The sequence below is a fragment of the Vipera ursinii genome (genome assembly GCF_947247035.1).
Source record: "Vipera ursinii genome assembly, chromosome: 1".
Lineage (NCBI taxonomy): Eukaryota > Metazoa > Chordata > Lepidosauria > Squamata > Viperidae > Vipera > Vipera ursinii.
In genome coordinates this window covers 108,620,874-108,641,111 of record NC_139512.1, presented here as the reverse complement: position 1 = coordinate 108,641,111, position 20,238 = coordinate 108,620,874, and the positions used below count along the sequence as shown (strand labels likewise).

Here is a 20,238-nt window from a genome sequence, read left to right as displayed (position 1 = left end):
GTTTTCTAATATTTCTACAGATAATCACATCAATATAATATTTCTTTTCTATGTAGTCATTCTGCTTGTCTCATCATAGATCATGTTTACAGTTCTTGTTTACATTTGTTTTTCCCACAATGTTCAAAACATTCTTACTGGTTAAGATTTTCTCAAAGTTAATTACATTTAAATATTTAAGTCTATTTTTCTCATGTAAGCTGAATTAGCTCAGGCAATGACGAGAGAGACGAAGGCTTCAGCTCAAAGGTTTATTGACTCAGCCCGGGCAGGGCAAAATGGTACAAACAGCCCTTATATAGGCAACTGTCAAACAGGTTAACAAATCAGGAGCGGGTGTTTTCCCACCGAGAGGTCGTGCCCAATAATCAGCTGGCAGCTTTTGACATTTCTCCAGTGATAGCGCATGCGCCTCTGGGCTGGGGAATCCTGTCAGCTGGCTGCCATTTCAGCTGGGACCTCGGGTAAGCCTGGCCAGCATTTTGACAGCTAGCGGCTGTCAATGGCTGAGGTGTCTGCGCGTGCGCAACTTTGACAGCTCACGGCTGCTGCCGCTTTGACAGCTCGCGGCTGCTGCTGTTCTAACAGCTCGCGGCTGCTACTGCGCATGCGTGGCTTTTGACAGCTGTCAGTGCGGCCACGTGGAGCGGCCTTTGACAGCTGTCATTCTTATGTGGAATATATTACATAAGCCAACCCAATACTTTTACCTTACTTAAGGAATAAATAAGACTAAAAAAAGAAAAGAGAAAAATAAGAATAAAAAACATAAAAAGATAGTATGCTATTTAAAATTCCTATTTCCTATAAGCTAATACATATTTATTTCCAAAAATTTGTTCTTTTTTACCATAATTAAAAATATATTTAATCTTTAAATATTTCATTTAATAAATCTAGTCCTCTAGTCTTTCAACTCTTATTCAAAACATTTTTTATCCATTATAATTTTCTTAAAGTCAATCACCTTTAGATATCTAAAACATTTCCTTTATATAAGCCATTTCAACTCTTATATTACTCATATCAAGAAATAAAATAAAAAAAGAAAAAGAAAGTACTATGTTACTTGAGGGGCTCTTCCCTCTTAAAGTCAAATTCACATCCAAAATTTTTCTATTTCTTTAACCATATTTGAACAGGTGTTTCTTTTTTGAATATTCTTTCTGATAGGCCCCAATGTCTGTTTTTAATTTTCACTTTAGCCTTTGTCTTTTGCCCAGTATCTTTCTTAATATGTTCTGCTGAGTCAAAGAATCTTTCCATATTCTTGTAGGTGTTACTATAGATATAAAAGGTAAGTCAAGTACGATATCTTTGGGAGAGGCATTTGCCCATTCTTTTTTGTTGAAAATCTTTTTCTTTCTTTTTCTCTCTGCTTCTTTTATCATTTTTTGTCTCCCCAGTTCTAGTGTTTTTCCTGGCATCTCTGCAGTCCATTTTGTCCAATCTTTTTTCTTATCTTCAAATTTGTTTTGTGGTGTTAAATTATAAGTTGTTTTTTCCAAATCCAGTATTTCGTGTAATTTTTTTCCACTTGGGTTAAATCATACTTCTTTGCTTTGTTAGGTTCCATCTTTAAATCTCTATCCTCAAATTTATATTCAGTTGTCTGTTTTATCTGTTCCTTCTTTGTTGTTGTTTCCTGGGATTTTTTTGGTTGTAAAGTTAAATTGGAGATGAACTGGTTTATTTTGGATTTCTTAGTGGTTTGAAATCATTGTTATTTGAATGAATTGCAACATATCATATGTCTCCTCTTGAAAAGTATTTATTTTTTCTTGATAGGTTCTATAAATCTCTGATTTTCCATGATGACCAAGAATCCAAATTTTCTTTTCTTTGCAAATAGCTTTGGGGTCAGAGTTAAATAGATACTTGTAATCCAGAAAGTTGAAAAAAGTTTTTTTTCTTTCCTGAAGTTTGTAAGTCTCACTTTATCTGCAGCCCAGATTGTTTTCTTTTTTTGTCACAGCTGTTCTCTATTGTTAGAGCTCTGAAAGTCACACGCAGAGCTTAGTTTTTTTCCAGATTTTGCCAAGTCCTGCATGAAAGCCATAGCTGTCGTAGTCGTCATCCACCACTAGATGTCACCACTGGTTTATTTTTTAAATTTTCAAAATGAACAAATTGCCTTTAAAATGAGAATCTTAACCATTCAGTAACTTCAAACTTATCTAAATTTAAGTATTATAGTCATTTCATTTCATTTCAATACGTTTTGGTCCTCCATAAAAGGTTTAATTCACCACTTCCGTTAGTAAAAGGGTGGGGCAAAAATCCCCCTCCTTCTTTTTTGGAGGTTTTTTGCTTCTTGAGATTTTTTTTTCTTCAGGAATGCTGATAAGTAGGATAGAGAAAATTGATGTTCTTACCCAGATTCAAATGTGCTGTTTACAATCAGTTTAAAATAGTGCTTTTGACTTCAGTTGCTTGCAGCTTGGGCTAGACTCTGAAGTTAGGCTAACCTTTCTCCTGTTGGTTTCTGGAAGGCTTCTCCTGGACCGATCGGGTTGACTGCCGTCTCACCGAGGTCCCCGGGACTTCCTTCTTTGCCGCCTCTTTGGGGCGGCTTCTGGCCCATTTAGGGTTCCCTAACAGGAAGAAACTCAGCCGAAGGGCACAGAGTCCTGAACCCTCCGACTGCTGTGCTGTTGCACAGGACCGGAAGTCTGGTTTTTTAAATCTTTTCCTTCCTTTGCTCCCTTTATTTACTTTTATAAAAATGCCTTTTCTGTAAAAGTCCCAAAACAAGTGGGTTTCATCTACCTTCTGCCTTAAAAGGCTATTATGTTCATGAGATTTGGCAGTAAGATTCTTCTTTTCCCCAGAGGATTTAAACATTTGTCAGCTACTATTTCTCAAGAAACACTTGGTATAAACTTGTTTAATTTCCTGCATAAAATATATGGTTTTAAGGGATATCTCACTGACTTCCCTTGCTGCTAGTAGACCAGACAGAAGCATGATCAAACAAGCCAATTCCACTTTATTGTAAGATTACATTAACAGAATCTTGAAAATCTGAAAGTACAAATCTCCTGTTGTCGGCTTGTTGTCCCTTTTTACCTATTGATAAGTCAGAGTGGATCCTTTCTAAGTTTCTTTCTGTGTCCATTATGCAGCTGCAGATTCCTTCTCCCTTTTATCTGATCATTTCCTAGGCAGCATCGTTTCTCCTGTCTCCCAAGCTCATTCCTACATACTGTACCATTACAACAGGCAGAACTTAGTCCATCAGCAAATGGACACTGCTGAATTACAGTCTCTTGAGATTCCAAATTATTAAGGTCACATCAAGGGTAAACATTTATGAAAACAAAATATACTAAGTATAATCTGGAATTAAAAAAAAAACTAGTGCTAGAAAGCGATCACATCTGTTAGTATCTTTATTCTTCTCCCATGGCATTTGGATGTGTTCATGGTGCTACATCTTTCACCCCAGTTTGCTTTATTCGTAAAAGGTGATGTACCAAAGCAGGAAAGCTGTTTTCAGTTAAACCATGAAAAGATGAAAGAGCAGATTGTTAGAATTTCAAAATTAAGCACAGTTAGGATATACAGCATACAGAAGGATGTAGGATATGAATTTCTATGGGTATAACGTAGGAGGACTAGGGTCTGAGTCAAAGAAGTGGTAATAGGCATCTGGAGGGATGGAAAAAAGAAATTCAAAGAGGAACACAAAACTGAAAAGTGGATTGGCAGGGCCAATTAATAAATTATAGAGCAGCCTTGCCCAGACTTTGGCATCAAGGCTGGATAACTTTGGGCCCGTCCCTCTTTTTCAGCATAGGTAAAGGTTCCCCCACACATGTGTGCTAGTCATTTCCGACTCTAGGGACCGGTGCTCATCTCCGTTTCAAAGCCGAAGAGCCAGCGCTTGTCCGAGGACATCTCCGTGGTCATGTGGCCGGCATGACTAGACGCCAAAGGCGCACGGAACGCTGTTACCTTCCCACCGTAGTGGTCCCTATTTTTCTACTTGCATTTTTATGTGCTTTCGAACTGCTAGGTTGGCAGAAGCTGGGACGAGTAACAGGCGCTCACTCTGTTACGCGGCACTCGGGATTTGACCCGCCAAACTGCCGACCTTCTGATCGACAAGCTCAGCATTCTAACCCACTGAGCCACCGCGTCCCTGCATAACCCACCTCAAAAGGTTGTTGTAATGAGGAAAATAGAAAGCAGAGAGTATTGTGTGTGTTCACCACCTTCAGTTATTTATGAAAATAATAGGGATATGCAGGGCTTTTTTGTCATAGAACGCTCAGAACGGAGTTCCGGCACCTTTTTTGGATGGAACCTTGTAGGGTAGGCAAGGCGGGTTGTATAACATGTGTGAGTTCCGGCACCTTTTTCTTTTACAAAAAAAAGCACTGGGGATATGAATGAATGAATGAATGAATGAATGAATGAATGAATGAACGAATGAACCTAGCACCCTTCAGTTATATCAGACTAGAATTTGGATCAGGCAAACAAGTTGGATCCCTCAGACTTGTTTCATGTAGTCCCATCCCTAAAATAATTTATGCATGTTTACAACACCAGAGATGCAATACACCTCCTGATACAGCTTGCTTGCCAAAATCCTCTTAAGAACTGTGATTCACACTTCCTTCTCTAGGCATGTATTACTTGTATCAACAAGATACAACTAATACTATTTTTCTTTACACAACCAATCTACAGTTATGGGTTACATGAACGAAGAAAAGTCAGACTTACACTCCTGAACTTCCTGCCTAATTGTTCCTGTTCAGTAAATAATTAAATAGCAGTCTGTGTGGCTATTTAGGCAACTGCTGCAGAAGAAAAGTGGACACATTCCAGTCACACTCCATCCAGAGAAATGAAACTGATGGGAAGGTGCACTGTCAAAAAGAAGGCTGAATGGAGAGCCAAATTGAATGTAATTGAATTGAAGAGCTGAAATAACAAGCTCTTTTTGTCCTCTTGTTTTACGCTACCAGACAGAACAAAGTGCTGAATTTTGAGTGGCACTTTTCAGTTACTCCAGATCTGGACATTATTACAGTTGTAGGGTCTTTTTGGAAGAGAGGCATCATTCTCTTCTGTTTGCAGGGATATAATCTTCCAATATTAATCTTTCACAATACCCTATCCATCAGAATGGACAGTTTGACTGTTAGTCTCTCAGTCTCATTTCTCAAGTCTCACTTCATCCTCTGTGCCCATCTTTGACATAGTAATGGTGAATGACTTGGCATCTTGCTCCTTCTGGCATGATTTATTTCATTACTCATGCCTGCCAACACACAGATCATTCTAACTTGACTTTATGGTTAGTCACAGAATATACAATCAGTACCTTCACCTTCGCTTCATTTTTTATTTTATTTTTTTGCTTAAACATGGATGCTCTTCGATTTAGTCAAGCTCTGTGTCTCCATCCATATTTTATCTCATGATAGTCCAGGTTCTGTATCAATATATATATATATATATATATATATATATATATATATATATATATATATATATATATATATATATATATATATATATATATATATATATATTGTAGTACAAGTATAAAATAAACAACCATCCCTTTGTTAGTTGGAATACTTTTTGGTAGTGTAATAAATATTGTGATGTTAAGGTAAGGTTTTGCATATGAACCAGAAGTCAAGAGAGAGATGTAGAAGTAAACAATCAGCATTATTATTTGATCATTATTTGATTAACCCTCTTTTCCTTCTTTCCCTTTTTTCAATAGGTGCCACAAAGAGGGACCAGCATTGCTTTAGACCACTGTACAGCGTGTCAAACAACTTGTAGCAAACCTGTTTGGTCCAGTAAGTTTCTTACTCATTGCATTTATCAAGGCAAGTGAGGGGTTTTTAAAAGCAAACTTTTGCTGATTAGTTATTTGTTTCCCCATAGCCACCCACTTAAAGCTTAATAAATAATCTGCAAAGGCCAAGGCTGACAACTCAGTTTGCCAACTTGAACCTCTTAATTATGGTCTGTTCTTCCCTATTGAAGTCATTTCTGTGTGTATTTCTTTGAACTCTCCTTGAACAAAGCTTGTCCTCATAATGGCACCCGTAATCTACAATGGTGCTGTGCTTTTCATGTGATTACAAGTCATCTTCATCATGCAGGGGGGAAAGCTAAAGGGTAGAAGCTGAGCACATGTGCTTAGCAATCTCATTCCTTATAATGCTGAAATAGAAAAGAGGGGAAAAAACAAAAGGAGAAGAAAGGATGGGATGTGAATAGCTCTGCAGTGTGTTTAGTAGTGTATAGTAGCCATTTAATGAAATTTTCCAGTGAAAAGTATTTGTTTCAATTCAGCAAAATCATCAAAAGTATAATGCTTTGATTGCTCTTTCTCTTCAAAGTTCTTGGCTACTTCATTGGGTCAGGTGTTGTTCTTATCTTTTAACTTACTTTGAAAACACTAAGGATATTTTCTTCTTTCATTAGTGTTTGGATGATGTCATTTGTTCACTTTCATCAATTTCATTTCCCAAGCAATAAATCAGGGGAACATACAACACTATTGTAAAATATTAAACTGTGTGAAAAACACTTCTGATGGTAGACTTCTCCTCCAGGCACTTGTGTCTTTAGTATTTTATTTTTATTTATCTTTCGTTTGGTTTAAAAATACATATATGGATTGTAGTGATTTTCAATCTGAATTCCTTCGTATGCTTTTCTCTTTAACATCCCTGTGTGTTAAGGATGGGACATTTTCATCATACTGTATATTGAGGAATGAAACTGTAGAATGTTGATATCTTGAGAGCAATCTAGAGGTAGAGGAATTTGAAAAGAAATCCAACCTAGTATCATAATCATATAAATCCTTCCATATTAGCTTAGGATTTGGGGAATGTATGAATGCATCTAGGGCCATAAATATATGAAGTTTTGCATAGGATGTATTTGTTTCCATTTAACTAGTCTTTATATTTTGCAGTGTTATGAAACATAAGTATATACATACCCATCGCATAGCTCCTTTTTGGAATTAGCAATGTTATGCAAAGTCCAGAAATAAGGTAAGAAAAAGAAATATCTAGTGTACACAGATAGCATTCACTATGGGTTTCTTCCCCATGCCCATATACTGCCTAATGTATTGAACTTTGCCTCTTTTATCTTCAGGATTTCATCAGTCTCACCCAATTACAACTTTCACTGACTCCCCCTTCCTCGCAACCTATTCATTCTCCTTCTGTGTATTTATTTTGTAGTTCAGTCTTCATTCATTCTCTCTCTATGTCAAAATCATCTCAATGTACTTCTTCTAAATTGATCAGTCACTTTTGTATTCAGTCTGTACTAGTTCACATGTATTTTTTGACTCTCTTTTTGTTTTCTCACAAATATTTAAATTTCTTATTCAATGCATTTTTAATATTTCTCCTGACATACTCAAATCCCTATAAGAAACATACTCTTATACACAACTACTTTGCTTCTTTTAACACATATACCTCACAGCAAATGTCATATACCCACTCTATGTTTATTGACAGAGTTGCATTCCAATGTGTAAGGACCTGCCTCCGTTTCTCTACCAAGAAAGCAGAACTCTTGAAACTGCTATCATTTCAAAATGAACTTTTATTGGCAGGTACAGAAAACAGGAAAGCTAGGCAGGATCTGAGGACTTCCCGCCGAAATCAATAGGTTAAATGCACGAAACAATAACCCCACCTCAATTGTCCATCTGGTTGGTTCAAACAGGCCAATCCACAGGTGACATTGAGCTGTGGGAAAGCAACCGATAAGGCGCCTCTCTCAAGGTTGTTAGGTATCCAGTTCCTCCCTGTGTGCTGAGATAAGGCAGATTGCCCCGAGGCATTCCTTTCACACCCCATAAAGGATACATCAAAGCAGATAGAGCAGACATGTCAAACACAAGGCCCGGGGGCCAGATCCGGCCCGTGAAGTGGTTTCATGCGGCCCGTGAAGCCATCCTGGAAACAGTGAGGGAACAGCCCCCACTGCCTTGGTCCTTCTCCAGAGACCCTCCTTCTTCCAGAGACCCTCAGATCTGTCCCACTCCTGCCCAGGCCCCCTAAGGCCCCCTTGATGCGAACGATGTAGAGCTGGCCACACCCACCCAGTAGGCCATATGCACTCTAGCCATGCCCACCCAGTAGGTTACGCCCACCCAGTAGGCCACGCCTACCCAGGCCATACCCACCCGGCCCCCTGAGGGCAACCGCAATGCTGATGCGGCCCTCAATGAAATTGAGTTTGACACCCCTGAGATAGAGGAAACTGTCTATGTGCAGTACAAGTCCCTGGCCACCACCCTCCCTCATAAGAGAATGGCAGAACCCAATTAACCTAAACCCAAAGAATATGCATGATTAATAATTGAGGGCTCTGACATACTACCCCCTAGAAAAATAAGAGGTCCACCTGGAAATAGAGAAAATAACAAAGAGGGAGACAGTTGAAACAACAATGTTAGTCAGGCTTATCCAGGTAACAGGCATGGAACTTTTTTAGCAGTTGGGGAGCCCTGACATACTTTTTATGCATCCATTTATTTTGCGATGGTGGAAGGTCTTTCCATGCCACCAAGTATTGGGTCAATCTATGATATTTCCTGGAGTCCAATATCTCTTTAATTTCAAAATGTTGCTCCCCTTCCACCATAATTGGTTGTGGGAGGGAGCTTCTGCTAGCCTTAAAGGGGAGGTTAGTTCCTGTTTAAGCGGGCTGCAGTGAAATATAGGGTGGACCTGTCTCAATGGTTTTGGGAGTTCCAATTCCACTGTTACTGGGTTAATTATGTGTTTTATGGGGAAGGATCCTACAAATTTTGGTCCTAGCTTTTTAGATGGCTGTAGGGATTTTAGAAATCTGGTTGAGAGATATACTTTACCCCCTATTTTGAATGGCTTAGGCTCCATTTGTTTGTTATCTGCCTGAATTTTATAAGCTTCCCTTGCTTCATCTAAAGCTTTTCTAACCCCAGGCTGGGTGTTTTGCAGCTGGTTAATCCACTCATTCAAAGGGGATGGGGGCTCGTTAACAGGTAACTCCGGCATCGGGTTGAAACTTTGTCCTGTTGCCACTTGGAACGGTGTGTAGCCGGTACTTGAAGGCACTGCATTGTTGTAAGCGACTTCTGTGAAAGGCAACAGTTCAGTCCCATTGTCTTGTTGGTAATTTATGAAGCATCTCAGGTATTGTTCTAATACTGAGTTCGAATGTGCTGTCCCACCATTCATTTGTGGATAATGACTAGATGACAGTCCAAGTAGGTCCAGAAAAGCTCTTCAGAACTCTGAGGTGACCTGGACCCCCCTGTCTGATATAATGTGTTGTGGGGCCCCTTGCAACCAATACATGTGTAGTACAAATAATCTGGCTAAGGCTTTAGCAGTGGGAATCTTCTAGCAGGGTATGAAGTGGACCTGTTTGGAGAATTGGTCCGTCACAACCCAAATGACAGTGTTCTCTGAGCTTTCTGGCAATTCTACTATAAAATCCATAGATCTCTCTCTCCAGGGTGCTGAAGGGTTGGCCACCGCTTATAATAATCCTGGTGTTTTCGGCTGTCTCCGCTTTGCCCCTGCACAGACGGGGCAGTTTGCCATATAGCTTTCAATGTCCTTTTTTTATAGATGGCCACCAGAATTGCTTTTTGGTCAAATGGAGGGTTTTCACGAACCTGAAATGCCCCACCATTTTCGAGTCGTGGCAGAGTTGCATGATTTTTATTCTCTGGGTTTTTGGCAAGTATAACCTTTCTCCTACCCAGGGCAGTTTGTCCCTCATCGAACAAAAGTTCTTATGGTTAAGGAACCATTTGTCGGTTTCTAATGCTCCTCCTTCATTTCGGTGAATATTAGGATGTCATCCAAATACACCAGAACCCCTTTGTACAAAGTATTCCTGGAGGACCTCATTTATCATCTGCATGAATACTGTGGGCACTCCTTGTAATCCGAAAGGCAGGACTCAGAACTAGAAGCACTCCAAGGGGCAATTAAATGCCATTTTCCACTCATCCCCTTCCTTTATCCTAACTCGGTAGTATGCTTCTCTTAAATCCAGTTTGGAGAATATTTTCCCCTTGGAAAGATGAGCCAGCATGTCCTTCATTAACGGCAAGGGGTAGACATTGTTCTCGCAGAGAATGTGCATGATCAATAATTGAGGGTTCTGACACAATAACCAGATCATTTAACAAAATGGTCGCAAAGTGAACATATGACACACACACAGACACACACAAACACACACACACACACACACAGAGAGAGAGAGAGAGAGAGAGAGAGAGAGAGAGAGAGAGAAAGAGAGAGAGAGAGAAAAGATCACTAATTGTTGCCATCTCATTCAGATAAAGTTCTCTCAATCAGCTACGTTAGTTTTACTCTCACTCTGGCATGTGGGGCTGTCAGGTGCACAACATTTGGTCATAAATATGTACATTGGTCAGAAAATGATTTTTTATCACTGCTTATGGTTGTTAACCAAGATAGTTGCTAAACAAATAGTGGGATTTCTAGCCATGGCCTTTCTACCACCATTTGTATGGTTAAAATTTTTCCATACCTTTAAACATTTCTTAATTTTTATTCTTTTATAAATATTCTAGTAGGGGACAAAAATTACATACTACTTATTAGCCATTGTTGGGCAACCAGCAACTGTTCACTCCATATTCCTCTATCTGAAATAATTGCCAATATAATTGATCTTTGATACATTCATTTTCAGATCCATACTCCGCATTGCATCACACAGTCTAACCAACAATATAGTCTCTCTCTCTCTCTCTCTCTCTCTCTCTCTCTCTCTCTCTCTCTCTCTCTCTCTCTCTCTCTCTCTCTCTCTCTCACACACACACACACACACACACACACACACACACACACACACACAAACATACACATACAAAAGTGTATTTTTGTTCAGGTATCTAACCAACACACTTCTACTTTCACCATCACTAAACAGCCAAAGGGACATGATACATCCTAGTCTTATGCCTGGCTAAATGTTGAACTATTCACTGTTTAGTTTAGTTTCATGGATGCTTTACATCCACCATACACTCCTCTTATCACATTCGGCAACTCCATATTAATCCTTCATATACTCCTCTTACCACATCTAGCAGTTTCATATTCATGTAAAACATTACATAATTCAAGCCTATTTGCTATCAGAGCACTGTCTCTGAACTAACCAAGGTGCAATAAATCTCCTGTCATTGATGTACTTCTCAGTTACCTGATAGAGAGCTGAAATCTGGTCTCTACACCACCTGACCAGCATAAAAATGCACTGCATTTCGCAGATTGTACTAATTGTCTCCTCCTGTACCTTTTTGATCAGAATTCTGCCAAAGACTTTCCAGGTGTTCATTCATTTATTCATTTAAAATATTTGCATGGCTACCCATCCTAAAGCCATAACTCTGGATGGCAGGCTTAGTAGACAAATTCTCCTGTAGTTTTTGCATTCACTCTTGCTTCTTTCCCCTTTATACCGGGAACAATAATTGCACTCTTCATGTACAGTATCAAGTACAGATGCAGACTTCCTCACACTCATATTAAATATGCCATGCAGTTGCTCAGTAATCATTTCAGATTCCTATCTGAACAACAACAACAACAACAGCAACAACAACTATAATAATAATAGGAAGAAGAAGAAGAAGAAGAAGAAGAAGAAGAAGAAGAAGAAGAAGAAGAAGAAGAAGAAGAAGAAGAAGAAGAAGAAGAAGAAGAAGAAGAAGAAGAAGATGGAAGGGACCTTGGAGGTCATCTACTCCAACCCCCTGCTCAAGCGGGAAACCCTATACCATTTCAGACAAATGGCTGTCCAGTCTCTTCTTAAAAACTTCCAGTGTTGGAGCATTCTGGAGGCAGGTTGTTCCACTGGTTAATTGTTCTCATTGTCAGTAAGTTTCTCCTTAGTTCTAGGTTGCTTCTCTCCTTGACTAGTTTCCATCCATTGCTTCTTGTCTTGCTTTCAGGTGCTTTGGAGAGTAGCTTGATTCCCTCTTCTTTGTGGCAGCTGCTGGGATATTGGAACACTGCTATCATGTCACCCCTCACCCTTCTCTTCGTTAAACTACACATACCCAATTCCAGCAACCGTTCCCTATATGTTTTAGCCTCCAGTCCCCCAGTCATCTTTGTTGCTCTTCTCTGTACTCTTCCTAGAATCTCAACATCTTTTTTACATCGTGGTGACCAAACCTGGATGCAGTATTCCAGGTGTGGCCTTACCAAGGCATTGTAAAGTGGTATTAGTACTTCACGCGATCTTGATTCTATCCCTCTGTTAATGCAGCCTAGCACTGTGTTGACTTTTTTGGTAGCTGCAGCACACTGCTGGCTCATATTGAAGTGATTGTCCACTAGGACTCTGAGATCCCTCTCACAGTTACTAGTATTGAGCAAGGTACCACCTATACCATATCTGTACATTTGATTTTTCCTGTCTAAATGTAGAACCTTACTTTTTTCACCATTGAATTTCATTTTGTTAGATAGCGCCCAGTGTTTGAGTCTGTCCAGATCCTCCTGTATCTTAAGCCTATCTTCTAGAGTATTGGCTATTCTTGCCAGCTTGGTGTCATCTGCAAATTTGATGAGTTTCCCATCTATCCCCTCATCCAAATCGTTGATGAAGATGTTGAAGAGCACTGGGCCCAGAACAGAGCCCTGGGGCACCCCACTACACACTTCCTTCCATGTAGATGCAGTTCCATTGAGGATCATACGCTGAGTACGTCCTGTCAGCCAGCTACAAATCCATCTGGTGGTAATGCTGTCTAACCTACATTTTTCTATCTTATCAAGTAGTAGGTTGTGATCTACTGTATCAAATGCCTTACTGAAGTCCAAGTAAATTATATCTACAGCATTCCTCTGGTCCACTAATTTTGTCACTTGGTCAAAGAATGCAATAAGATTTGTCTGGCATGATCTGTTTTTGACAAACCCATGTTGGCTTTTAGTGATGACTTTAAGGTGTTCGCTGATTTGTTGTTTGATTATCTTTTCCAGAATCTTCCCAGGTATTGAGGTCAGGCTGATAGGTCTGTAGTTTCCTGGATCTATTTTTTTCCCTTTTTTGAAGATGGGAACTACATCAGCTCTTTTCCACTCCTCTGGTAGTTCCCCAGTGCTCCAGGATCTTTGAAAAATATAGTTCAGTGGTTCTGAGATCACGCCTGCCAGTTCCTTGAGAACCTTGGGATGTAATCCATCTGGTCCTGGTGATTTGAAGTCGTCTAGGCTGGACAGGTGCTCACTTATACCACCTATTCATACAAACTGATCACTTTTTCTAATGTCCCTTTTTATTCGTTCCTTTTCATCAATCTTTTTCTTGGACAATAACATGCACAGGTCATTCTTACAACCACAGTTTTCTTTTGCTAAGCAATGCAGTTATGTGAATTTTGCTCCATTTTGCAATTATTATTTTTTTTGCCACAGTTGTTAAGTGAATCACTGAAGTGAATCTGGCTTCCTCCATTAACTTTGTTTGTTGGAAGCCAGCTGGGAAGGTTACAAAGGGTAATCATATGACTCCAGGACAGTGCAACTGCTATAAGTACATGCCAGTTGCCAAGCGCCCAGAGTTTGATCGTGTGACCATGGGGATGCTGCAATGGTTGTAAGTGTGAAAACTGGTCATAAGTTGATTTTTCTGTGCCCTTGTAACTTTGAGTGGTTACTGAAGGAATGGTTTTTTAAGTCGAGGTTACCTGCATAGTATTCCATTTTTCAAAGTATTACTGTTGTTCCATAAAGGTAAAGGTAAAGGTTCCCCCGCACATGTGTGCTAGTCGTTTCCAACTCTAGGAGCCGGTGCTCATCTCCGTTTCAAAGCCAAAGAGCCAGCGCTTGTCTGAGGACGTCTCCGTGGTCATGTGGCCGGCATGACTAGATGCCAAAGGCGCACGGAACGCTGTTACCTTCCCACCGTAGTGGTCCCTATTTTTCTACTTGCATTTTTACGTGCTTTCGAACTGCTAGGTTGGCAGAAGCTGGGACGAGTAACAGGCGCTCACTCTGTTATGCGGCACTCGGGATTTGACCCACCAAACTGCCAACCTTCTGATCGACAAGCTCAGCATCCTAACCCATTGAGCCACCGCATCCCTGTCGTTCCATACAGATCTCTAAAATACTTTTGTTCCAATTTTTCTCACTTCAGTTTCGTGCCAAAGAATGTAGTCATTTTTAATTATATTCACTTTACTCCTTGATTAGACCTCTTCATTCTTTTCCCAAAATAATGTTGCATTTCCATCAAAATTGTTCTGATTTTTTTTCTGACCCTTTTAATTGTTCCTTGTTGTCTGCTGTTCTTTACAATTAACTTTTTTTCTATAAACACATTATGGTATCTTTCTGTCATCCTTATTTTTTTTTTTCACAGTCACTTTCCTAAATGCATCTTTTTGTCATCCGAAATCTCTTTTATTTCACTAAGCATCCTTTCTGATGCCATTGACATAGCTTCATACATTTGTGCAGCAGTGTAAACTTCAAAATTTAAGTCCAGCCACCTTAATCCAGCATAAGGATAATCATAATAATAAAATGACCCAAATAATAAATTGTGTTAGATCACTATGGGAGGAAGTTAATTAGAATTTAATTGGAAGCTGCATAGAGGCAATGTTATTGCACATACATTATCTAGTCAGGAGGGTTATATTTATTTTTTGTATTTGTATTTAAAACATTTATTTTCAGCCATAGGTTTTAGCAAAATTTGTCTTTATGGATTTTGTTAACTATAGCAGATTATAAAATGAGCATTTAATCTTGATGGTTATTGAGCCTTTCCTCCATCTTTTGAATAATTTGTTCTTATTCCAGCTTCTACAGTATAATGCCTGAAATGGTATAGGGTTTCTTGCCTGAGCAGGGGGTTGGACTAGATGACCTCCAAGGTCCCTTCCAACTTTATATTATTATTATTATTATTATTATTATTATTATTATTATTATTATTATTATTATTATTTTAAAAGAAAAGAGTTGGAAGATCAAATTTCAACTCACTTTTAAATAGAACCTAACTATACACTGTTGGGAAAGAGGCTTCATCATTCAGAGCTCCTATCACTAACTGTCAAAAAGAACCTAAGAGCAATTCCTTCTTTTAGTCTCTAGCAACTAAAGAAGATGTGATATGAGGTTGCAAATGAAGGATGACCTTGTTTGGACTTCCTATAAATTCTGGCGAATCAGGCCAACTTAGTGCATGAGTAAACCTTTATCAGGGCACACTTAAGTCACCTTTGGAATGGGGAAAATGCAACAAGAGATTAGAGGTCTTAGAAAAATACCTCTCATAAAATTGAAAGGAATGCAAATGAGTATTTTAAAGCCTAGACAAAAAACTCTGAAAAACAAAATTTGAAAGAATATTCAAACATGAAAAGTGCCGGATTCTAGAGAGATCATTTTCTGTCTTTTATTTCAAGCCAGACTTCTGTATTCTTCTTGTGTATGTATGGTAGAAAAGTTAATTGCCTTTGTTCAGAAGAAACATGAAAAGGAGCCTGCTTTTTCAGACAGATAAAACAAAGGTTAGAATCTTTGTCTCATACGTGCTCTTCTGGCTGGCTCTGCTCTCTTTCTGATACCGTTTTAGAATGACTTTTTTTTAATGTTTCCATTTTGATCTTGTAGCGTGACTGCAGTAAACCCATTCCTGGGAGTGAGGAAGGGATGAACGAACTGTTAGAGAAGATTTGGAAAATATTACTCAGTCCAGGAAAAAAATGGAGAGCATGAAAAACAAAACTCAAAATAACCTCATCTAGATTTTATGTGGTGTGAGATGATATAGTAGAGAGAAACTCTGACAGCTTTCAAGATTCTGTTATTATACTCTTCAGAAATAAAGAACCATCTTGAAACCCTGGCTGCTCCTAATTTCTGACCTTGCCTACTTGAAGATTTTATTCTTTTTCCTTTCCCTCCCCTGAAGGAAATAACACTATTTAAAATGCATCAAATGAAACAAGCTCAGTAAAAATTGGATGATGGGGGCCTCTGATCTCACAAGTAAGAAAGACATCAGAGACTACCTATAAGCTCTAAGCATGGCTCAACTTATAGTATCTTTATGACTACATCTATGTAAGTTCTTAAGCAGCGGAACTGAAGTGATTTGGCATCACCTTTTCAGAGGATATGTTTTATTTCCTCCACTCTGGCCTAAAGTCCTGAGATTTCCTGGTGATTTCCTGTCCAAGCATTAATGAATGGGGCTACTGCTTCCCTTGTGAGCTTATATCAAGTTGGCCAGCTGTTACTACTGTTGAGGATTCATCAGCCAGATACAGAGGCAATTTTCAATAATTCGATATATAATAATTTTTCAAGTGCTCCATGTAACTTGACAGATGCCTTGTTTGGCAGAACTTTTGATCTTACATACAAAGATTTAATCAAATTAAAAAATTAGGTTTCCAGAAACATCAAGGTACTGATTGCTCCTATCTTAATGCTTTAATTCGAAATAGAAAATGAGGATTTTGATAACTAAATGTAGTGGGGCAGTATTTTTTTTTTCTATGGCTGCATTTATGCATCATAGAATCAACAAGTTAGAAGGGGCCTTTTAGGCCATGAAATCTAGCCCCGTGCTCAGTTGGTGAGCTTCCTTGCATAAGCCATCCACTTTAGGCCTTTTCACAATATTTCTGTAAGATAAAGATGAGAGTTAATTATCATGTCTCCCTGCCTATATATCACTAGCTAGCTTATCAGCATTCTTTCTCAAGTAGATCCAGTCTGCCTGATCTATACAGTCAGAGAGCTTCTGCTCAAAGATCTCCCTTTTTCAGATACACAGTATGGTGGGAGACGACCTGATGCCAGGGATTTGCTGCAGAGATACCTCCTCTTGTGCAAAAGGTTGTCTCTGGAAGTGAACCAGACTCAATTTTTCATGGCCTTTCATATATGATAAAACTCAGGCTCTTCTGGAAGGCCTTGAGATGTGTCAGTTTAAATAAGTAAGTCTGGGCAATTGGTGCCAATGTTAGCTTTAAATGTCATTGTAAATTTGTACTATTATTCCTATTGTTTCTCTTGTCTTATGAATTCCAAGTGAATCATCGATTGAGAAGGTCTGCTCCAACATAATTGAGTAGCCCTTTTTGTTACTTGTTAGCATTGTTCTATCTTCATTGTGCAGTTGATATTCTTGTTCGTTTTCTTTTACTCTGAACATCTTCGAGGCAACTCTTTAAGATGTTGTTTGTCTATTTAGTTAACTGAGTTCACCAGGACCAGATGGATTACACCCCAAAGTTCTCAAGGAACTGGCAGACATGATCTCAGAACCACTGAACCATATTTTTCAAAGATCCTGGAGCACTGGGGAACTACCAGAGGACTGGAAGAGAGCTGATGTAGTTCCCATATTCAAAAAAGGGAAAAAATAGATCCAGGAAACTACAGACCTATCAGCCTGACCTCAATACCTGGGAAGACTCTGGAAAAGATAATCAAACAACAAATCAGCGAACACTTTGATGCGAACAAAGTTATCACTAAAAGCCAACGTGGGTTTGTCAAAAACAGATCATGCCAGACATATCTTATTGCATTCTTTGACCAAGTGACAAAACTAGTGGACCAGAGGAATGCTGTAGATGTAATTTACTTGGACTTCAGTAAGGCATTTGATAAAGTAGATCACAACCTACTACTTGATAAGATAGAAAAATGTGGGTTAGATAGCATCACCACCAGATGGATTCATAGCTGGCTGACAGGCCATACTCAGCGTATGATCCTCAATGGAACTGCATCTACATGGAAGGAAGTATGTAGTGGGGTGCCCCAGGGCTCTGTTCTGGGCCCAGTGCTCTTCAACATCTTCATCAACGATTTGGATGAGGGGATAGATGGGGAACTCATCAACTTTGCAGATGACACCAAGCTGGCAGGAATAGCCCAAACACTCCAGGAGATAGGCTTAAGATACAGGAGGATCTGGACAGACTCGAACACTGGGCGCTATCTAACAAAATGAAATTCAATGGTGAAAAAGTAAGGTTCTACATTTAGACAGGAAAAATCAAATGCACAGGTATAGTATAGGTGGTACCTTGCTCAATAGTAGTAACTGTGAGAGGGATCTCGGAGTCCTAGTGGACAATCACTTCAGTATGAGCCAGCAGTGTGCTGCAGCTGCCAAAAAAGCCAACACAGTGCTAGGCTGCATTAACAGAGGGATAGAATCAAGATCGCGTGAAGTACTAATACCACTTTACAATGCCTTGGTAAGGCCACACCTGGAATACTGCACCCAGGTTTGGTCACCACGATGTAAAAAAGATGTTGAGATTCTAGGAAGAGTACAGAGAAGAGCAACAAAGATGATTGGGGGACTGGAGGCTAAAACATATAGGGAACGGTTGCTGGATTTGGGTATGTGTAGTTTAATGAAGAGAAGGATGAGGGGTGACATGATAGCAGTGTTCCAATATCTCAGGGGCTGCCACAAAGAAGAGGGAGTCAAGCTATTCTCCAAAGCACCTGAAAGCAGGACAAAAAGCAACGGATGGAAACTAGTCAAGGAGAGAAGCAACCTAGAACTAAGGAGAAACTTCCTGACAGTTAGAACAATTAACCAGTGGAACAACCTGCCTCTAGAAGTGGTGAATGCTCCAACACTGGAAGCTTTTAAGAAGAGACTGGACAGCCATTTGTCTGAAATGGTATAGGGTTTCCTGCTTGAGCAGGGGGTTGGAGTAGATGACCTCCAAGGTCCCTTCCATCTTCTTCTTCTTCTTCTTCTTCTTCTTCTTCTTCTTCTTCTTCTTCTTCTTCTTCTTCTTCTTCTTCTTCTTCTTCTTCTTCTTCTTCTTCTTCGTCATCATCATCATCATCATCATTATTATTATTATTATTATTATTATTATTATTATTATTATTATTATTATTATTATTATTTTCTGCTTTCCTGACAGAAGTACTGAGATTCAGGAGTACCTGTCTAATCCCTTCCTTTGTGGTTTGACCCTTGTTTCACTGCTTATAGGTGTCCTTTTTGTTTTCAGATCTTTACTAAGCTTTTTCTGTGGCCACATAGTCATCATACATAAGCCTTGATTTCTAATCATGATTTATGAAAAAAAAAGTTGCCTGAGTTCCCAACAAGCTGTAACTGCAGTGACCACACAACCTTCATTATAAAGGACAGCCCTTTTTTTCAAAAAGTTCTCCTGTATATTTATTTAATTATTTATTTTTGTGATTTTGTTCTTGAATTTTCCTTTGTAATGAGCCTTTTTCCAATTTGCTCCTTTTCCTGGTTTGTCTACTATTTCTTTCCAGGAAAATGTGTTTTGTAGCTATAACTCATGATTTATAAGCCAAAATGTCCATATACTTTACTAGGTCAGAAACAAACAAAACATATTATGACTTGGTGTGCTGGGCAGACCCACGAATATGTACATTGTGCTATCTACAACACACTGCTTCATATTCTAAGGGTATATTCATATGATGATCTCAGTTTTTAAATTAGGAGGTAAACCTTTCCTTAGTTGCCTGTGATTATGTATCCATTGCTTGTGTATTTTTTAAAAAAACTGATTTCAGAGACTCAGAAAGGAATTGTTCTGTTTAAAATGTATGAGTTTATAGGGTTGTCAACATTACTGAGGCATTTCACCACATAAAAGGGAAATTTGCTTTGCATAAAATAAAAAACAGCCTGATTTTAGAACACATTCCAAAAGAAAAGCATTTTGATGCCTCTCACTCAAAATGCTTCAGCAAGAAATAAGAAAACCACATGCAATGTTCCCTCCATTCATTTTAACAATCCTAAAATGGTGGGAGTGGGTATTTCAAGTGGTAGCCAGTAGTAACACTGCTTGAGGAAGGAAAAGCTTGTGTATTTTAGTACTACACAGAATTACAAGACACAGTTAATGCTGTAAGTTAATATTACCTTTCCCTAGAAACTAAGAAAAAATAGAATGAACATTTAAGTGATATTTTCCCACAGAAAAAACATAAATGAATGCTTTGAAATAGTAACAAAATTTTGTTCATTTCCTTTTTAAGTTTCTTGTGTTTGGCACTACAGTATTTCTTTGTTCTTTTTCATAATCAGTAAACCATTTCTTTTGTGCTAGATGCAGTAATTTTTGTATTCAAGAAGCTCTCTTTTGTAATAGCAAGTATACTTCAGCCTATAACAATAACA

General features: G+C 38.9%; 1 protein-coding gene across 1 annotated transcript in view; it reads left to right on the top strand.

The window, feature by feature from the left end:
- The window catches only part of TSPAN4 (tetraspanin 4), a gene marked incomplete at its 5' end in the record, with an annotated part of 744,217 nt that overhangs the window by 180,003 nt on the left and 543,976 nt on the right, over positions 1–20,238 (top strand). The window contains one exon of the mRNA XM_083350677.1: positions 5,750–5,828. The remainder of the gene's footprint in view (positions 1–5,749; positions 5,829–20,238) is intronic.